The 18,755-nt window shown below is 40.2% G+C and overlaps 1 pseudogene; it reads left to right on the top strand.

Moving 5' to 3' along the window:
* The first annotated feature begins 16,458 nt into the window (after positions 1-16,458).
* LOC146622358 (uncharacterized) lies at positions 16,459-18,755 on the top strand (annotated as a pseudogene).

Raw genomic sequence — 18,755 nt, 5'->3', positions numbered from 1 at the left:
GTTTACCCTGTCTAACCGAGAGAGTGTGTTTGATAAGATTTGGCAACCGGTCGTTAGCCTGATGGACAACCTTAATTGAAGTATACTCTGTCTTGACATTTATGTATGATGTATCACCACCTTGTTGACTTGCCGTTCACCTTCTATTGTGTTCTTTTTGAAGGTGATTGTTGTATGCTACTCAATTATAAAATCAATAAAAATATATTTAAAAAAAAGAAATGAGTACCTTCAGAGGGACTGCTCAGGTTGAGTGTTTTGGAGATGAAGTTAGAGTGACATGATTTGGATATGTGCTGGAGGAGGAATGGTAGATATACTGGACAAAAGATGTTGAGGATGGAGCTGAGGCAGGAGGAAAAGAGGAAGACCAAAGACGAGGTTCGCGGATGTAGCGAAGGGGGACATGCAGAAGGAGAGCTGTGCCAGACATTTGAATCTTGCTGTACATCTGTCTTTATCGTGGTGTTACTGGTCCGGGAAACTTCAAGCTATGTGGTGCAGGGAACACTTGTGATTGGTGTATGATCAGGGGGTGATTTAGGGAGAGCTTGATTTGCTTTTGCTTTGAGTTCTATTGGTGGAGCACACACTTTCGGTATTGCTCGAGTCAAGTCAAAATCTTAATCAAGATTAAAATTTGATTACTTGTGCAGCTCAAGTGTGTATATAGAAAAGAAAATATGATCAATATATCAGTATTTGGGGTTTTTACTAGGGCTGAACGATATATCGCATTTGCGATAATATCGCGACATGATCAAGTGCAATTTTCTAACCGCAAAGGCTGCGATTATACTCTGGACATGTCCAAATTCATGGGCTGCATCCTCCTGAGGCCGCATTTGTAGACCGATTACGTCACAGCGACGCGCCGAAGGCTGTCCAAATTACTACCATATCCCAGAATTCATAGCGCGGCCCAGCCAAACTCCAGTTTCCAACAATGGCGGCCGCTACTAAGTTTTAAAATTACTCATACTAATCTTTCTGGGTCACAAAATAAACTTTTAAAATATTTTCAGGCGAGAAAGTAGTTGTGTAAACATCGAATATCTGCTCGGTTTATCAAGATATCCCATATTTGCAAAAGTGCTTCGACGTTTTCAGAGGCGTCTGCTACCCACCAGCTCGACAGCTAGCCGGGAGCTCGAGGGTTACTGATGCGGCCGAGAACGGCACAACTCCCGGCACATCATTTTCAGATCACCGCGGAGTTTCGCTGCTCGGGTTAAACGTAATATATAAGTCACTTAGACAACCTAAAAATGTTATTGTTGGGCTTTTTTCAGTGTTTTGTTTGTTCGTGAGTAAATCGGTTTGGCTGAGATTAATGTTATTAGATTAGATAAAATAAAACTTTATTAATCCCCCGGGTGGGTTCCTCCTTGGTTTTCACACAGCTGACTAAACGTCAAACAGAAAACTTATTAAACAGAAGTATGAGACAGTCGAGAATTTACGCCAGTGTCTGGTTATATTTTAGATAGCAAGAAGCAGACGGCCGAGTTTATTAAACTCCACCGAGACAGCGGTGACGCTAATCAGAACTAGACCGTCCAATTTCACGCCTTTAAATTTTAAAGGCGTGTTTGTGTGTGTGTTTATACAATTGCTATTATGTTTGCACTTTATGTGTAATGTTACTGACTGCAGAGATCAGTAAGATGTGTGTATTTTTTATTTATTAGTTTTATTTATTTAATATTATTTTTTAATTGAATGACTGTCTAGTAGTTCACAGATGTCGAAAAACTGAGTGTGGTAAAGCCACTGATTTTTTTTATGTATATTTCTGCAATCTGCACATTGTACTGACTTTCATTTTAATGTTTACACCAGGGTTCCTTGTCAGCACTTTATGCTCAGATGTTTGTAAGCTAAAAATAAACTATTGTGTATGTTCAAATATACTGTTGTGATTGAAGAAGTTAAATAAAAATGTCAGTCATCAATTCATGCATCACCTCATGTCATCATAACAGAGGTCTGTCTTCCAGGAAAGAACAGTTTAAAATTAATGTAATATAGTATTGGCCATACTATATGATGTATTGCTTGTCTTTGTTTAATAATACAGAAGACAAAGACCTTAAAAAATAATCGCATATCGCATCGCAATCGCAATATTGGGGCAAAAAAATCGCAATTAGATTATTTTCCATAATCGTTCAGCCCTAGTTTTTACTCAATATTACTCACTCAAAAATCTCAATATTGGCAATATCTGCTATTTTAAATGAACAACTTTTACTGTGCTCCGCCTCTGAAATCTCGCTTCATGCGTAACACAGTTCTGATACTGGTATGAATCTAATCTGCTGTCCTTTGGCTATGAAACAAATTTCCAAAATTATCAATTTATTCCTTCTCTGAGTCTTCTTCTTCTGGCATAGCATACATGTACTTACCAAATAAGCATATATTTTGCTTTTGAGCCCAGTGGCAATTCAGAACTATCTTACTGTAATAAAACGTTAGTTTGCTCTTCCATGCAGTTTTTGTGACATCTCATGGCAGACAAAAGTCTAACGAAGAAAAAAAAAGAGCTTGCCCAGTGTGAACTTGTGTGTGAGAGAAGCAGTAATTTAGGAAACATTTATAACCTGCTATATTTCCCTGTAGCTGGATTTTCATAAGCATAGTTTAGCTTACAGAGCATTGAAATACGTATCCGTTATAATTCAGGCTACAATGAGACTCCCAGTGCTGTATTATAGGGTAGAATAAGTTAAATTAAACTAAAGAGCTCAAACGTATTAGCTGCAGGGAGCTTTTAAACATGTCAAAGCTATTAGCTTAATAATTATTTCTCTATAATATTTTCATCTTTTTGGTGTAAATCAATATGATTAAGTGAAAGGCACTCAGAATCAGATACAATCAGTTGTCACTTTTAGCATCAATAATGGAGCTCTATTACATGAACATGAAACATAATGACTCCATTATCCCTCACGGCTGGCGAGTGGCTGGAAAAATTCTCGTGGAGATGTTTGGTTTGAAGGGGAAAAGCTCTCATGCAGGCAGATCCGGCGTAGCTCCAGCAATGACGCAGTCCTCAAACGTATGCCTGTGTTCCACCGGGAGATGCAGATAAGACGCCATCGAGAAGATAACAGCCGTGCATTGCTACCATTAGCCCAACACAAATATGATAGTCAGAAATGACAGAGAGGGTGTTTATTCCTTGCCCAGTAATTGACTGAGCATTTCCATAATAGGATTGTGTTTCCTGCCAGGCTAATGTGACCCCTATTAGTTCAGGAAACGTACTGCAATCAGGCTCTGCGTGCGCTGCCAGACAGCCAAGAAAATGAACTGGGGAAAAAAGGAGAAATGAGGGACCAGAGGGTGAGAGAGATTTAAACAATGGAGAGATGTAGACAATGGGACAGCCAGAGGGACCAGAGAGGGGAGCAGAAGGGAAGATGAGTCATATCACTGCACCAAATCGGGCCTTGATTGAAATGCCACTGCAGCTACTGTACTTAGATTTTAATTTTGGTTGGCCTAAATTGGATTTTAACTCACCATATCATTAAGCTTACATTAGACATGCTGTTCATACACTTATGCCTTGTGTTTAAGTCAAATGTCCAAATCAGGAGTTGAAAAAGGACCAAAAACAAAATGAGCACATTATCTCCGATATGAATGGAGCAGAAGTGTTTGTTTCTGAGGTACTAGAAAAAGAACAGGGATGTGCAGTGCTTAAAATACCTGCTGTATTTATGTGGCAAGTGCTTGAGTTGTTTTCTTTCCTCTGTGCATCTTTGTAGCTGTTACTGATTTAGCTGCATGCTGGCCCAGCTAATCCTGCACCCTGATCGATCTTCTACTACTCTTGCTCGCACTCTGGATTTTATCCAGGAACCATGTTGGCTCGTGTCTTTATCTTTTCATCTCATCAGTCATTCGCAGAGCGAGTGTCACGGAGAGTTTGCATTAACAATAGAATGGATTTATACAGTGAGGCTGTGGCCTTGCTGGGAACCATTTGGCATGATGGCTGTCTAAACAATGTGCTGAAAAACGTGCTTAGCTCATCTTTGTTTTTTGTAAAGCGGCTGTGTCAGCCCCCAAGCTTAAAGCTTCCTGTGTTATGTCGAACACATTGCCACCGTGTCATTGATGGTTTACGGTCGGCGGCTTTCAGCAGAAGTGCAGGTCTGAGCAGTAGGGATACCCGCTCTCCTGCTGTCAGTCCGAGGGATTCGCCTCAATCCATTACATGCTTGGATGCTGATAGTGTTTGTCAGGATGCTCTGCATGGCCAGACAATTAAGCTGAAACACAAGGCTGACTTAATGAAGCTCGGCAGGAAAACATTTTCAAACACGGTTCTGGCCATAGAGATAGAAGGAGATGAGGTCCACTCATGCCAGGAGAAGCCACATGGCTCCATTCTTGCATTGTTGTGGTGTCTGTTCATGCACTGGTGGCAGAAAATATCCACACTAATAATCTTTAGTGAATTTAGCTTAATGTGGCTACAGGTTCTTATGGTGGCATTATCAACTTGAAGAAAAGCTAACCTAAGAGCATATATGTTCGTCTTGGATAACGATAGACTAAATATTATAATTAGCTAACGTGAGTAAAAGGTCTACGCCATGATCATCACTTACAGTGTGTTAGCTGAACATCACAGTCTTCCTTGTTGACTCATATTGGCCTATTAGAAAAGACAGCGTCAACTGTTTTGCTGTCTCATTCAATGTTGTGGCTTATGGCTTCACATTGGTATTATGTATCATGTTACTTATCAGTTTTCTTCTCTCATGCCTAAACTGACTTTTCTTCCTGTTAAAGGGAGTTTTTCCTTCCCACTATTGCCAAGTGTTTGCTAACAGGGGTTCCTCTGATTATTGGGGTTTTCTCTGTGTTATTGTAGGGCCGATACCTTACAATATCGCGTGCCTTGAAGTGATTGTTATTGTGATCTGACACTATAAAAATTGGAATTGAATTGAATGACGTCAAAGTGGCTACCTCCATCGTTTATGTACTGTTTATGGGTGTGTCTGTACTTAATATTTCACAGGTCTTTACAAAAGAAAATTATAATTTCTATTATTATTAGTTTGCCTAATAAACTATTTTAAACTTACGTCTCATTTCAATGACTGGTGATTTCCTTATTTACATACCCCAAGACTAAGTAATGTTTATCTGCATTTCTTAATAAATCAACACCACATATTAAATTAATTTATTACAGTTATCTTTAAAGCTGTACTGAAACTGATTTGAAATTTGATGCTGTTGACTGATACAAAATCAAATCTGTTAATGATAACAGTAAGTCTTTGCATGGTTCAGTAAAAAGAACTCCTTCTCCTAGTGCACATTTGGTACTCTTACTGCTGGGACATAATTGTTAGCTCCCCTGGTGAAGAACAATTGTTGCCAGCCACCAGTTTGTGCCGGCCTTAGCTTGTGACAACAACAGGGTCTGCATCATCAGCATCAACATACAGGCTTTAGAAAATGTAAATACAAAAAAAGAGCTTCATTTAGATATTCAATATGTTCACAGCTCACAAAAATGAAATGCTGGGTCCATTTTAATTCATCCTTATCTGAATTTCATACTGGCATCCTGTTTCTTTTCTTGTTATATAATATGTTGCTTTAAATAAAAGGACACTTATTAGTGTGGCTTTGAAGCTGGCCTCACACTTAGAAAAAAATCTAACATTTTCAGTTTTTGTCATTTTACTGTCGACCCTCGAAAGCTCAGCGGTTTGTTATTTTTCTGAGGGCAGCGCAGGGTTTGGTGAGGTGCTCTGTAATCATTTTAAGGCCCTGCGACACTGTGACGAATGCGAGGATGAGTCACATTTTAACAGCAATGGGGAAGGCAATTGCGGGACTCTTTGAAATTATCTGCCTGTATTCCCTGGGCTCTGAATTTTTTCTCTCAAATTAGATAAACAGTTCGCTTTAATGAAATGAAATATTTTAAAATAATTGCCTTTCACTGTGCATGTACCTGCAACCCTTTGTGGTAAGGTTTTTATTAGTGTCCACCTGCTGCGTTTATGGTATGAAATGTTTTGGAAGTACAGCTGGTAGAAAAAACACTGATGCATTGTCGTAGCATCAGTCACCACACAGTTTTGGCTTGAGCTATCTCAACCTTTTTACTCGTACCAATGTGAGACTGACATTTTGTCAGTTTAAAAGCATGCAGTCCAAAGTCGGGTTGTTTAGAAGAAACTATATGAAAGAAAGGAAGGGGGAAAAAAAGACGCTGGCTTTTTATTAGAAACTTTCTCTTTGTGTCTCCACAGCTGGGTAGGTGTGTCTGCCTCCGTTTGATTGGCAGCAGCAAGCAGGCTGAGTCCCAGCAGGGGAACAGAAGACAAAGTAAACGAAGTTGTTAAGATAAGATAAGATAAGATAAGATAACCTTTATTAGTCCCACATGTGGGAAATTTGTTTTGTCACAGCAGGAAGTGGACAGTGCAAAAGTTATGACGCAAAAATTAGAATACAATAAGAATAAATACAGTACACAGCTGTACAGAATAGAATAAAATAATATACTATATACAGTAGAATAAAATAGAATAAAAATATACATTGGTAGACGATGGGATTGAAGAGTAAGGACCACACCAGCATCTAAACAGGCTGAAGTGACATTTTCTGGTGTGTTTATATGCTGTTCAGTGAGCTGCAGCTGACAGACTAATTGGCTAGTTTGCCTCCAAACTGACATTAGCCGTGCTGTTTTCCTCAGCAGATTTTCTTTTCTTTTTGGTGGCTTATTCAGAAGGGCGTGGGCAGGACGAAATGTGTTCACGTTTACAAGTGAGCGTGTAATTCTAATATTTGGCTCTAATTGCAAACTCGTTTTCTCCTATTGCAGCGACACTGCGCAGAATGAGTAACAAAGTTAAATGTGCTAGCTTTCAAGTAGGTTGTCAAAGGTTGTCAAAGGATGATTTCAGCTTTTTTCACACTGGCATATTTCCCATTAACATACACTATACTGCCAAACGTCTTCACTTACCCATACAAATCCTTGAATCCAGGTTTTCCAATCACTTCCACGGTCACAGGTATTTAAAATCAACGACCTAGGCATGCAGACTGTTTCTACAAACATGTGAAAGAATGTGTTGTTCTCAGGAGCTCAGTGACTTCCAGCGTGATACTGTGATAGGATGCCACCTGTGCAACAAGTCCAGTTGTGAAATTTCCTCACTACTAAATATTCCACTGCCAGCTGTTAGTGGTATTATAACAAAGTGAAAGTGACTGGGAACAACGGCGTAAAGAGCTTCTTGGAATACGTTTTCACGGCTTAGCAGTTGCATTCAAGGCTGTTATAGCTGTAAAGGCTGGGCCGACATCACATTAAACCCTATACATGAAAAGTGGGGTGTCACTAAAAGTCATAAGGCAGTTAAGGCAGACAAGGAAAAGCTCCTCTTGTAACTCTGCTTTCACTGGGTAGCTTCAGCTGTGGCAAGTTGCCATCTTACATAGACCTCAGCCTAACCCAAATTTGTTTATGTGCTTTAGGCAGTGTGTAGGTTTCATCTGTATCCCTATTATAGCCAACACGGTGCCATTACCTGACATAATGTACTCAACATCATTTGCTGTTGTACTGGGCGTGCCCTTCACTTGCTCCAGTGGTCTAAACAATGGTTGTTGCTTGTTGCTGCTCAGAAAAAAAAAATCACAGGTTTAATAGTGTAGTAGAAATCAGAACAAGATGAAACAGGAAGCAAAGCAGTCGTGGAGATTTTTCCAAAGCTTTGTCAAATATGTCTTATCTTTTTCAACTTAGCAGTGAACTCTGTCCATACTGTAATTCATACCTTTATGTATCACATCATGGAGAACTTGCAGCGTGCACCATATTACAAGAAGTGGGATGTGCACAACCATTAAAAACGACACTCAAGTGCTTCTTTCAGAAGCTGTGACGCTGTCATGTTTGGGACATGCAATAAGTGATAACTCCGTTTATACTGTGGTTCCAGCAGCAGGTTGAACTGAGTTCAGCAGGCTTTAACATGTCCACTTGGAATCTTTGGGATGGTTACAGATCCTTAGCCTTTTTCATGTGAAGCTCTTGAGCCACTTTCTGATGCTGTGGAAGCCCGGTGACAGAATTTACCCTTATCTGAATTACTGTCTGTTTTGTTTGGCTTCTAACAGTGACACTAGTCTAATCCTTCATTTTCTTAATTGCATTATAGAAGTTTACATCGTTTGAAAATATTACACTGTCAGAGCAATTAACAGGACGCTGTCTCAAATAATGTTGTTGCAAGCTCGGTCTGCCAGACATGATAATAAGAATCACTTTTGCTCGTGGCTTTGTGCCCATGCTCAGAGCGTCTACGAATCCTGGAAGGAACAAAGTTGGCCGCGGCGCAGCCTTAGATTAGTCACAGACCCGGGTACTTCCACTGTCTCCATGTCACCTGAATGAATTATCAGATGTTTCCAGTGTCACACTACTTTGTTAACCTTTCTGCCTGTTCGCTCAACACCCCGCTGCTCTTCGCCAACGTGTACGAGGGAGGAAACACCCTTCAGCTGTTATAAATGAGTCGAAGTGCATGTTCGCACATGCCCGCATGTCTGAGTGATAGAGGGGCGAGAGAGGCCAGATAGGACTGAGGTGGCCCCTTTAATCGCTTCCCTGCTCCTCCCTCCTTTTTTTGCTCATCTCCACTCGTCTCATTACAGACTGCAGAGGGTGAGAACTGAGGCCTGTATAGACCTTGGCATTAATTATTGAACCCTATCTTCATTTACATCCTCCACAGTTTCTGATAACCTTTACATAAAAGAGCAGAGGCTAACCTGTCAGATATTACCAGTGTGGTGGGTAGTAATGGCACGGTATATGAGAGACACAGAGAAACTCAGTTTGGAGATGCAATTACAAAATCTCTTACTTAATCACATGTAAAATGTCTGTCTATATAACCACACACGCACACATTTACTGTATACATATATATATATATATACATATATACATATATATATATATATATATATATGTCAAGAAAGATATACAGAGATAGATAATTATAGCCCCCCCCCCCCTTTAATTATACTTTAGTTGTTCCTTGTTGTTCCAGTTGAGCTTCAGTGCAAATTAATGCCGTTCTGCTTTAAATGGGTTTTGTTGTGGCGGGGTAAGGCGAATAATTATTAAAGCTGCCATTTGACTCCATGCATTGTCTTTGTCATGTTGGCCCAGTTCTGCTCTGCTTGTTCCCTCCTGCCATGCCCAGTCAATTTGAATCGCTCAGTCGGAGGCCAGCTGATGGAGGCCGCTGAGGTCAGCGTGGCCAAGGCTTTCAGACAGCTTGGTGGGGGGGGCTCGACTGTGATGCTGAAAATCTCATCGTTATCTCCTTCTCTCCCCTGCCTCTGTCTTTTTGCTTTGTACTCATGTGTGTGTTTGTGTGCTTCCTGCAGGTTTCAAAGGGCAGCATCAAACCCTGACCTCCCAAAGCCTCTGAGCAGGAGAAAGAAGACATCTGCCAAGATGTTCAGCACCAAAAGGTCGGCACAATGTCACTTTTGATCAATTCTTATTTGGTCATAAAAAACCACACACACGCACACAGACACACGCACACACAGGGAAATCTCGGCATTTTAAAATGGTTTGTGCTGATAGTGGCTGACATTTCTGTTCCGCTATGATCCACACATGACTTTGACGCGAAGAAAGGTAATGGTTGATTTCAGGTCAAAAATCACCAAAAAAGAAAGATTCTTTTTTTTCTGTTGCAGTCTCTCATCTTGGATACAGTATCTGAGCTCATATTCATATAGTTTGTATTTCCACTTAACAAATCTATGCTAATAGTGTAAACAGCTTCAGCGGGAAATTTAGAAAGCCCAGTTTACAGTAGCCCTCGGTTGTGTGTACATTTTGTATTTTTAATGTGGCGTGTGGTAGTGTACGGTCTGCATAAATCATTTATCGCTCTGGCTTTTTCTTGATGTTGAATGGGAGGTAGAAGTGGTCACCTTGCTAAGCTATTATGTAAAATGGTTTAGGTGTCATGAAGCAGAATGTTTTTGGTTCTTTCTCTTAATGTTTCAATCCCGTGTGTTACGCTTCATAGCTCTGGGTTGGTTTACGTTTCTCTTGTGTTGGGTTGATTACTCACAGCAGCTCATTCAGTCTCCCCTCTGAAAGTGCTAATTAATTCCCTTTGAATAATTAATCCCAGGATTTCTAATAGTGCATTTTCAATCGATAAGGTTATAATGTGCAGGCTTGTTTTCAGAGCTTGCAGCTCAATAACCAAGGGAGGTCTTGTGGAGAAATGGCTGCCCCCATGAATGTATTTCTTCAACAGGAAGTGTATCAGTGTATGGCAAAATATCCATGTGGAAAGCCTTTTTCTAGAACAAAAGACAAAGAATTTAATGAGTGAGATGTTTTAAACACAGGACTATTTCATATCTGTCAAAGGATGTGGGGTCCTTTTGTTCCTAACACATTACACACTCCATATCAGTATAGATATCCAGCAGGATTCTTTTTTTTATCCCATTAAGCTCTGATTTGTTTACAGTTTCCCTCTAAGTGTTCCTTTAATTTTTTTTAAGCAGTGTATATAACAAGAGTCTTTTTTATCCCATCCATAGTAAAAAACAATATATCACGTAAAAATAAATAAACTGATACTGAATAAAAATAATCTGAAAAGAAAAAAAGGAAAACTGTTTAATAAAATTATCCAAGAGTGCTTCAGTTCAGAGAGGTTCATACAGGTTTAGTTCAGCAGTTCCCAAACACCGGGCCGTTTGGTACCGGGTCGCGAGAGTTGAGGCTCGTGTGTGAAATTTATGGTTTTCAAGGTTTTTATCGTTATTTTTTTTTGGCGTTTTTATCATTAGCTCGGTTCCCTGGGTCTTTTCCCGTGTGTTATGACCAAATCTTCTTTTTTTGGTACCGCTACTGGTTTGATTGTGTTGTATTTATCCGCGACACCCTAAAGGCCGGTCCGCGAAAATATTGTCGGGCATAAACCGGTCCGTGGCGCAAAAAAGGTTGGGGATCGCTGGTTTAGTTCAATAAACTGGTCAGGATTGATCAGCTATAACAGCTCTGAAAAAGGTTTTCATCTGAGAACTTTTTGACTTGCATACTACACACAGACTCACTGGTCCCATATGGGAATTAATACTGGTGGCAACAAACCCTGTGATTAGAGATTAGGTCATCGTTTTCTTCTGAAGTCTCGACTTGCACTGAAAAAGAAAAGTTGCCAGTGGCCTGGTAAAATATTGATTACTGCAACATTTTCATTGTCACACTTTGAAATGTAAATTACCAAGATTTTTTTTTTTTTTTGGACAATGTGTCAGCACGAACGAATGTATTTACAGTGTGAACTTTTTGTTGAGAAGTAAGAAAGCTGTAGGATAATGTGTTGGGCGCTGTCACGTCCACGTGTCTCCTTACACTGTGTCTGATCATCACGCTGTCATTGAGAGGATGATTAAAGCAAACCGGCCCTCCGTCTTTTGGGAGCTGTGTCAGCACAGTAGATGACACGGATATGCTCGGAATAGCTGTAAAAAAAAAAGATGCCATCTTTAAATTCAAACACTACAAAATCTCATTCACTTTTTTGCTGAATACGAAACAAAGCATTTTTCCTCAGCTAAACTGCTGAACGAGATGTAAAGTGGCTCCTGTGTGCCTGTCAGAGATCCCTGAACGCTTTTGTGGCTTTACTCGTGTGTGTTTTTAATAATGGTTTTCTCCTTTTTTTTTCTTTCACTGAGTCATTTCCAACAGCTGTAATTAAAAAGTTGGCATGCCTGTAAAATGCTTTTATTAAACTCTAATCGCACAGTCATGTTTAAATAGCCGATTACCTTCGATTTTGATGGAGTTAAGAGTGTGCACCAGAGGCAGAGCTGTAAATCCTGAGTGCTTGTGATGGTGTCTTTGCTCAGTGCTCCCTTCTCTGTTTCATTGTTGTAGATAAGCTGAGAGTGCAAAATCTCCACAGCTTGATTGTTTGTGTTTACATATGCTCATTAAAATGCAACTGGAGCGCCGTTAATCTGAGTCTTTCATTCTGGATGGGAACGTTTATGAAGCGACGCACCACAGTTATAAATTTGGGTTACTTAATTGAAATCTGCCATGGTACACATGCTTCATGGAGCTCCATAAAGAGAAGAGCTGCACCTCCTTTGACTTTTTATTATATTTTCTTGGTGGAGACACATGGATATGGCACTCAAACCTCATTTCCTTTTTGGGCCAACTGAACCGGCAGCGAAACCTGTAGCTGTTAGGAACATGTAGCTTACAACAACGACAAAAAAATCTTAATCAAAGTTATTGTTGTCCGTGTGTCATTCACCATATTTCTGTATCTAAGTTTAATGAATCCAGCTAGCTAGTTAACTTATATGGAAATTGCCTTATCAGTTTCCTGCTTGCAGCTTTGATCCACTGATTGCTGATTGGTTTATCATCAATATCTGGGACACCACATCTGTGTGGATATCTGAACAGATCAGAGAGATGCATGGCTAGAGCTTGCATTACTTCTAACAAACAGCCAGTCTGCTTCCTGATTTAGTTCAGAAGGGCAAGTGAGGGATAACCAACACACATCCAAAGAATGTGTATATAAGTCAGCTGTACATCACTTTGCCAATTGGTAGTTGACTGATTGTCCAATTGGTGCTTAAAAGCAGTGTCAGTAAATATGTTTTATGGGCAGAAGGCACAATGGCCATGTACTATTAGTGTATTTGTAATTGTTTAACGCAAACAGAAGCGTCCTTTTCCTGTTTTTTTCCGGTTTAAAACAAAATAATGCAATTCTGTATTATTAATCCGCAGCATCCCTCCCATGATTGCTTTCGTCGGAAATGGTGTGTGCAGCCTCAGGGCATAGCTGCATGCACTGCGCATACAATATATTGGCATTCATCAGTTGTTGTACAGACTATGGCCAGTTGGAAAGTTTTGCATATCAATGAATCCTGTTTTTAAAAAAAAGGGAAAAAAAGTGAATACACATCAGTTTTCTATTATGATCATTTCAGAGCTTCAGAATAAGTACAACCCTTTTTGTAGCAACCTTTGCACAGAAGTCTTACGTTTCGTACTTTGTCTATTTTTGTCTTTTCTCCAAGCAAAAAAGGTTTCATGCATGACTCCTGCCTGCAGTTAGTAGAACTAGTGTAGGTGGAAAAGGGCTTTTGCTACCATGTTTCTGGCTTTTTTAAAAATTATTTATTTAAGGCTGCCTCATCTTTGTAACTTTTCACATCTAAATGTCATCAGTAGGGATACACACACTCGAAAGGTAACAATAAAATTAGGCTTCTGCTCTCACACTTGCTCACATATTAATGACAAACATTTATTTATGTGAATCATGTGAATCTGTTTGCAGTACATTCTCTTAAAAACAGCAGAGCCTTAGCTTGATCCCAGGAGTCACTTAGTATTATTATCCTGGGCTGTGGAGGTGTTGACTGTCACAAGGTCCGCCCTTGGTTGTCAGTCATGTCAGGTCATCATTTCAAGCTGCCTTCCAGGTTTTTTTTTTTTTGGTTTTTTTTCAGAAACTGCCGGGATGGGAACAGGAAGTAAGTGTCAGTGCTGGCGGTAGCGCACACAGAGATCTCGGAGAGACAACATGACACAACCGGACCTCTAATTGCTTTCAGTGGGAGCTGCAATGAAATTACCCCAGTATGAGTTGGACTGGTTAAAGGCAAAATGGCTAACCTGAAGAGATATTTGCCAAATCTGTCCACACATTTCCCAGAAGTTAAAGAATGAATACAGCGCTGTGGTTTGGTCGGGAAGTGTGCCAAATATACTGTGTGGGACGTCACGTTACGGTGACACATCGTGGAAAGATGCTTGCCTGGGTGGCACTGTCACTCGGTGACTCATGACAAACAATTCCAAACAATAAAGAAAGTAAACACCTTTATTATTACCTGCCACACCACACACTCTCTCATTGTATGCACAGTTTGCCCTTGACAAACTTTTGTACAGTGATGACAGGACTGAACCTCTATCCTCATTCAAGTATATATATAAAGCATGCCTCATTCATGCCTCGTCATGTTAGTTAAGCTTGTAATGACTTGCTGGCAATGATATACTTAACCAGATGTCTCAGCTGACATTGACCCCCTGATGAATCTTGACCTTTATAAGGAGAAATTGTCGGCTGACTGTAGGTAGCTCCGAACTTTTGATCGACATAAAAGGAGCTTGCACTCGATTACTTAAGTATGCAGGGGAAGAGAATGGCGAGGGAAGTAGAGTGCATGCAGGGATGTGTTAACACCCCATAAAGGCCTGCTGATCCAATCACGATTTACAGGCTGCCACCCTGATGCTGCACACTGACTCTCCTTGGACTGACCTTGAAAAATGTTGCAACAGTGTGTCTGTGAGTCACTCATTCAGGCATCATCCATGTTTTGCTTTGAGGACTCGGTAATGTAATTTACATCAGGTTGGACTGTACGTGATTGATTGACTTGAATACTAAGTGAGTTTGTGTATTTAATTATACTGTAACCTGGCCAGTGGAAAATAGTGTTTTATAAATGGCTTGAAGCTGTCCATTATAATCAAATTACAGGACGCCACAGTGGCTCCAGTCAGCATTTTAACTCAGGCGGCTGTGCAGTAAGCAAAACATTGTTTCTACTTTGTTCTATAGTCTTGCTTTTTAACACAAATTTTAATTTGTTAATCTTATCTTAGTAGTTGTACTCGTGATTCTTTTCACCTAATATAAAACTGTACTCACAGCTTTGAAGTCAGACTGGAGGAAAAACAAGAATGGTCAGACAGTAACAAAACCAGTAAATAAGCCTTTAGGTTGGTCAGATGACAAAAAAAAGAAATCTTACATCACCAAAGATCAGTATAGGCTCCTGTTTCACCTTTGAAGGCTCCCAGTAGCATGAAATAGGGCTGTGCGATATGACCAAAATCTCATATCCTGATATAAGACATCTATCGTCCCGATAATGATATAAATCACAAAAATGTAACATTTTCTGTAAATTCTGTGAATCTCGGGCAGCTCGTCTTGCAGGAAGTGTTTCCAGCTGGGCGTCATGTACCTGGAGTCGAGTGTTTTAACCGATGCATTAAACTATACATTTTTAGACATAAGTTGTAACGGCCGCCGTTTTCTTTGTAAGTATTTATTACACGGCGTGCTGCGGGGAAAAGCCTGTTCTAACGTCTAAGGTTTATTTTTTAGCACCTGGCGGCTCTCATCTGCACACTCTTTCACATGATTCAGTTTATTTTGAAAAGTCTCAACAGGATCTTGAACTTTATTGTGAAAGGTTTATGTGGAAAATAAACAAGCGGACACGCGATGGTTTTACCATCATTGTTGCTAACGACAAATAAAAACAGTCGCTTGTCCGTCCGTAGTGTGGTTATATTAAATATAAGAGAAAGAGAGAACTTTAAGAAATTCATATAGCCACTACAGTGACCATCAAAACGATGAAAAAATATTGCCGTAAAGTTTATTTTGCGACACCACGAAATAAACGATAGCGTAAAATGAAACGATAGACGTTTTTATATCGTCATCTGATATATATCGTTATATCAAACAGCCCTAGCATGAAATACCGTTCATTCCACATCAGCTTAAAACCTTTCTTTTTGTTATAGTTAAGGCTGGATCAGGTGACATTGAACCCACTTCGTTATGCTGCAATAGGCCAAGGCCGCATGAGTGCTTCCTTTTTCACTCACTATGTGTTTATACTCTACGGAGCCCCCCAGGGGACATGGGAGAAAAAAAAATTACGGAGGAAAAAAAAAAAAATTAGGGAGAAAAAAAAAAATTAAGACGGACTTTTGCGAGATCTCGCAAAAGTATTGCGAGATCTCGCAATACTTATTGCGAGCGCTCGCAAAAGTATTGCGAGCGCTCGCAATAAGTATTGCGAGATCTCGCAAAAGTCTGTACCATAGACCTCCAAATCAGCACTGAAACCTTAGAAACAACCACAGCGATGGAGGACACACACCCATTTGAGCGATTCATAGACTTTTACTTTGAGCTTGGACTAAACTATAAAGACATTAAAACTGTGCTTTGCATTAGACACAGTTTTCATATAAGCGAAAGACATCTGAAGAGAGTTCTTAGCGCAAGGGGACACACTCGCCACAAAGCGTACTCTGACCTGGCCGTCTTGGTTGAATTTATAGACAACCAATTGCAGTACTCTGGGCAGCTTCACGGATACCGATGGATGTACGCTAAATGCAGGGAACATGGACTACGCGTGAGGAAAGAGGATGTGCGCTTGGTTTTGAAGGAGCTGGATCCCCGAGGCGTCGCACTGAGGCAAGCAAGACGTTTCAGGCGGAGGAACTATTTTTCAAAAGGGCCGAATTTCATCTGGCACATGGACTCCTACGACAAACTGAAGCCATATGGCATCTGTATCAATGGTAGTATTGACGGTTTCTCGAGAAAAATAATCTGGCTTAATGCATACACAACAAATAGTAATCCGAAAGTGATCGGGGGGTATTACATAGAAGCGGTGCAGCGTTTAAAGGCTGCCCTAGAGTTGTGAGGGGCGATCTTGGAACTGAAAATGGCCATGTTAGAGGCTTTCAGCGTTTCCTTGTGCCCGTGGCTCCTAACGACACCCCTGAGAGTTACTTGGAGGGAGCAAGTACCGCCAATCAAAGGATTGAATACTGGTGGCGTTTTCTTCGCAGCCAGTGTCTGGAGTTCTGGTTATCCTTATTTGCAGACATCAGAGACAACGGGTACTTTGATGGTGGGTTTCTGGACAAAAACCTCCTTCAGTTTTGTTGCATGGGACTCATCCAGGTGAGTTAATAAAATATGTTTTGTTGCGTGCCTGGATGCATGCGTGTGTGAGTGAGAGATAAAGGAAACTGAGGAAGTGAAACGTCTCCTGTACTCGTTTGTGGTGTTCCCATTATCACAAATGTGGAAGCCAACTGCTCAGCCTCTGTGTGGTGGTGGTGGTGGAGGACCCCCATCTTTTTTTTCGGGCCTCCACTTTTTTTCTAGTGGCCATAACGGGTCACATTTGAGCATACAGAGTAAGCAAATATGTACTTGTAATGTGCTCAGATAATTTTAATAAGTGCTTACAGAAAGACAATTAATGTAGCCTCTAACTGCAATTGATTTACATCGGACAAACAGACCAAGCACTATGGCTCATAATACAATTACACCTCACCTGTTTGGACTATATTTTTATATTTCATTTTTACTTGCTGCCAGGAACGTTTGGGGCCTGTTGGGTTGCACCTGCGCTCACATCACGTCACAAAATAAAATGTATAAAATAAAAAATAAAATATAATAAATAACGTGTTAAATGGGTGGAAATCCCTAGATCAATGTTTAAATTAACACTCACGCATTGACTCTGTCGGCTATTTTTTGCCATGCATGCTCCCTTTCTTTTGCAGCTGAGGCTGTGTTACTTTTTTTCTGCAAAATTTGCATGTTATCGGCATATGCTGCCATCAGAATTTCGGCCTCAAGCGCTGTAAAATACATTGACCGCGCCTTCTTTCCCTCCGTCTCCATGGTGACTCGCTTAATCTGTGCTCCACTAATAAGGGCTTTATGTATCCTCGTGCGCGTGCTTAACTTGGGGTTAAAGCAACTCCGCGTTGATTGAACTAATTGTTATCAGCCTTTCTGAAACCGAATATTCCGAGTTGGACAGTTCGGGGTTACTCAACCCTGAGTATCGTTTTTCACTTCCTGAAATAGGGCCCTGTACCAGGTTTAGGGAATGGAGAGACTTGCAGGAAGAAAGAGACAAGACAGGGAGAAGCGGGTGAGAGGAGCAGGGAGTAAATGAAATCAAAAATTGTGTAAATACTATAATTTAGGTTTAAGCAATCGGCCGCCTTAAGGAAGAGCTCAACAACCAAGACTACAGTAACATCTATGTTGTTTATGTTGACATGGCATATGAAATTTTCTTATCTATAATATTAACTATTTACAATTTGGAATTATTTCGATTGGGATATCAAAATAACTTACAAATACAAAATACAATGATCAGTGACATAAAACAAATTGATTATTATGAGGTGAGTAGATGAGCCAAGCAGGTAGTAATAAGACTAATAGTACTAATGTAAGATATCACAGCATAACAGTAACCGTAGTTAGTGTGTGAAACACTTGTACAGATGACATTAGGTAAAGTACATGATTACAAAAATGCACATGATTGTTTAAAAATAATAAATTGCATAAATATAAGAAACCTTCCTCTCAGTGAGTGAGTTGTCTCATCGTGATTTGCGTATATGTATATACGTACATGCGATCGCATTTCTTAAATTTCTGTATTCTTTTTAACAGGATGAGCTGGATGACACTGCACAGGTTTGGAATACACACTCCATCAGGCCATCAGCAAACATCAATATCCCCAGTGGTCGACCTAATGTAATGTATACATTACCTGAGCTCTACGGGACAAGAGACTTCCTTTGCCCCACTGAAGAAGAACATGTTGAAATGTGTAAAACTGAGTGTGTTTTTCAACTGACCAAACCATGTGACCCCGATGTATATGAACTGTGCAATATCATCATGACTGAGTCCCATCTGACTCCACCAACAGACTCATATCAGGCTGTGAACTTGTACATGCATTTAAGAGAGAACATCATGGCATTAGTGTAA

The sequence above is a fragment of the Diplotaxodon limnothrissa genome, linkage group LG11 (genome assembly GCF_057381915.1).
Source record: "Diplotaxodon limnothrissa isolate DT_005_m linkage group LG11, D_limnothrissa_male_GT1.1, whole genome shotgun sequence".
Lineage (NCBI taxonomy): Eukaryota > Metazoa > Chordata > Actinopteri > Cichliformes > Cichlidae > Diplotaxodon > Diplotaxodon limnothrissa.
The sequence above is the reverse complement of the archived record's forward strand: the minus strand, read 5'-3'. Positions and strand labels throughout refer to the sequence as shown.